The sequence below is a fragment of the Drosophila subpulchrella genome, unplaced genomic scaffold, assembly GCF_014743375.2.
Source record: "Drosophila subpulchrella strain 33 F10 #4 breed RU33 unplaced genomic scaffold, RU_Dsub_v1.1 Primary Assembly Seq15, whole genome shotgun sequence".
Lineage (NCBI taxonomy): Eukaryota > Metazoa > Arthropoda > Insecta > Diptera > Drosophilidae > Drosophila > Drosophila subpulchrella.
In genome coordinates this window covers 2,787,501-2,791,823 of record NW_023665489.1, presented here as the reverse complement: position 1 = coordinate 2,791,823, position 4,323 = coordinate 2,787,501, and positions in this window count along the sequence as shown.

Sequence of the window (4,323 nt, the reverse complement as noted above, 5' to 3'; positions counted from 1 at the left end):
AGACAGACAGCCATTCAGACAGACAGACAGACATTCAGACAGACAGACATTCAGACAGACAGACATTCAGACAGACAGACAGACAGACAGACAGACAGACAGACAGACAGACAGACAGACAGACATTCAGACAGACAGACATTCAGACAGACAGACAGACAGACAGACATTCAGACAGACAGACAGACAGACATTCAGACAGACAGACATTCAGACAGACAGACAGACAGACAGACAGACAGACAGACAGACAGACAGACAGACAGACAGACAGACAGACAGACAGACAGACATTCAGACAGACAGACATTCAGACAGGCAGACAGACAGACAGACATTCAGACAGACAGACAGACAGACATTCAGACAGACAGACAGACAGACATTCAGACAGACAGACAGACAGACAGACAGACAGACAGACAGACAGACATTCAGACAGACAGACAGACATTCAGACAGACAGACAGACATTCAGACAGACAGACATTCAGACAGACAGACAGACAGACATTCAGACAGACAGACAGACAGACAGACATTCAGACAGACAGACAGACATTCAGACAGACAGACATTCAGACAGACAGACATACAGACAGACAGACAATCAGACAGACAGACAGACAGACAGACATTCAGGCAGACACACAGACATTCAGACAGACAGACATACAGACAGACAGACATTCAGACATTCAGACAGACAGACAGACAGACAGACAGACATTCAAACAGACAGACATTCAGACAGACAGACAGACAGACATTCAGACATACAGACAGACAGACAGACAGACACACATTCAGACAGACAGACAAACAGACATTCAGACAGACAGACATACATTCAGACAGACAGACATTCAGACAGACAGACACACATTCAGACAGACAGACAGACAGACATTCAGACAGACAGACAGACAGACAGACAGACAGACAGACAGACATTCAGACAGACAGACAGACATTCAGACAGACAGACAGACATTCAGACAGACAGACATTCAGACAGACAGACAGACAGACATTCAGACAGACAGACAGACAGACAGACATTCAGACAGACAGACAGACATTCAGACAGACAGACAATCAGACAGACAGACATACAGACAGACAGACAATCAGACAGACAGACAGACAATTAGACAGACAGACAGACAGACAGACATTCAGGCAGACACACAGACATTCAGACAGACAGACATACAGACAGACAGACATTCAGACATTCAAACAGACAGACATTCAGACAGACAGACAGACAGACATTCAGACAGACAGACAGACAGACAGACAGACACACATTCAGACAGACAGACAAACAGACATTCAGACAGACAGGCATACATTCAGACAGACAGACATTCAGACAGACAGACACACATTCAGACAGACAGACAGACAGACATTGAGACAGACAGACATACATTCAGACAGACAGACATTCAGACAGACAGACAGACATTCAGACAGAGAGACAGACATTCAGACAGACAGACAGACATTCAGACAGACAGGCATTCAGACAGACAGACAGACAGACATTCAGACAGACAGACAGACAGACAGACAGACAGACAGACAGACATTCAGACAGACAGACAGACATTCAGACAGACAGACATTCAGACACACAGACAGACAGACATTCAGACAGACAGACAGACAGACAGACAGACATTCAGACAGACAGACAGACATTCAGACAGACAGGCATTCAGACAGACAGACATTCAGACATTCAGACATTCAGACATTCAGACATTCAGACAGACAGACAGACAGACAGACAGACATTCAGACAGACAGACAGACAGACAGACAGACAGACATTCAGACAGACATTCAGACAGACAGACAGACATTCAGACAGGCAGGCATTCAGACAGACAGACATTCAGACATTCAGACAGACAGACAGACAGACAGACAGACAGACAGACAGACATTCAGACAGACAGACATTCAGACATTCAGACATTCAAACATTCAGACATTCAGACAGACAGACAGACAGACAGACAGACAGACATTCAGACAGACATTCAGACTGACAGACAGACATTCAGACAGACAGGCATTCAGACAGACAGACATTCAGACATTCAGACAGACAGACAGACAGACAGACAGACAGACAGACAGACAGACAGACAGACAGACATTCAGACAGACAGACATTCAGACAGACAGACAGACAGACAGACATTCAGACAGACAGACAGACAGACATTCAGACAGACAGACAGACAGACATTCAGACAGACAGACAGACAGACAGACAGACAGACAGACAGACAGACAGACAGACAGACAGACAGACAGACAGACAGACAGACAGACAGACAGACAGACAGACAGACATTCAGACAGACAGACAGACATTCAGACAGACAGACAGACATTCAGACAGACAGACATTCAGACAGACAGACAGACAGACATTCAGACAGACAGACAGACAGACAGACATTCAGACAGACAGACAGACATTCAGACAGACAGACATTCAGACAGACAGACATACAGACAGACAGACAATCAGACAGACAGACAGACAATTAGACAGACAGACAGACAGACAGACATTCAGGCAGACACACAGACATTCAGACAGACAGACATACAGACAGACAGACATTCAGACATTCAGACAGACAGACAGACAGACAGACAGACAGACAGACATTCAAACAGACAGACATTCGGACAGACAGACAGACAGACATTCAGACAGACAGACAGACAGACAGACACACATTCAGACAGACAGACAAACAGACATTCAGACAGACAGACATACATTCAGACAGACAGACATTCAGACAGACAGACACACATTCAGACAGACAGACAGACAGACATTCAGACAGACAGACAGACAGACAGACAGACAGACAGACAGACAGACAGACAGACAGACAGACAGACATTCAGACAGACAGACAGACATTCAGACAGACAGACAGACATTCAGACAGACAGGCATTCAGACAGACAGACAGACAGACATTCAGACAGACAGACAGACAGACAGACATTCAGACAGACAGACAGACATTCAGACAGACAGACATTCAGACAGACAGACATACAGACAGACAGACAATCAGACAGACAGACAGACAATTAGACAGACAGACAGACAGACAGACATTCAGGCAGACACACAGACATTCAGACAGACAGACATACAGACAGACAGACATTCAGACATTCAGACATTCAGACAGACAGACAGACAGACAGACAGACATTCAAACAGACAGACATTCAGACAGACAGACAGACAGACATTCAGACAGACAGACAGACAGACAGACAGACAGACAGACACACATTCAGACAGACAGACAAACAGACAAACAGACATTCAGACAGACAGACCTACATTCAGACAGACAGACATTCAGACAGACAGACACACATTCAGACAGACAGACAGACAGACATTCAGACAGACAGACATACATTCAGAAAGACATTCAGACAGAGAGACAGACATTCAGACAGACAGACAGACATTCAGACTGACAGACATTCAGACAGACAGACAGACAGACATTCAGACAGACAGACAGACAGACAGACAGACATTCAGACAGACAGACAGACATTCAGACAGACAGACAGACATTCAGACAGACAGACATTCAGACAGACAGACAGACAGACATTCAGACAGACAGACAGACAGACATTCAGACAGACAGACAGACATTCAGACAGACAGGCATTCAGACAGACAGACATTCAGACATTCAGACATTCAGACAGACAGACAGACAGACAGACAGACATTCAGACAGACATTCAGACAGACAGACAGACATTCAGACAGACAGGCATTCAGACAGACAGACATTCAGACATTCAGACAGACAGACAGACAGACAGACAGACAGACAGACAGACAGACAGACAGACAGACAGACATTCAGACAGACAGACATTCAGACATTCAAACATTCAGACATTCAGACAGACAGACAGACAGACAGACAGACAGACAGACAGACATTCAGACAGACATTCAGACAGACAGACAGACAGACATTCAGACAGACAGACAGACAGACAGACAGACAGACAGACAGACAGACATACATACATACAGACAGACAGGCAGACAGACATTCAGACAGACAGACAGACAGACATTCAGACAGACAGACATTCAGACAGATAGACAGACAGACAGACAGACCTTCAGACAGACAGACAGACACACATTCAGACAGACAGACAGACAGACATTCAGACAGAAAGACATACATTCAGACAGACACACATTCAGACAGACAGACAGACAGA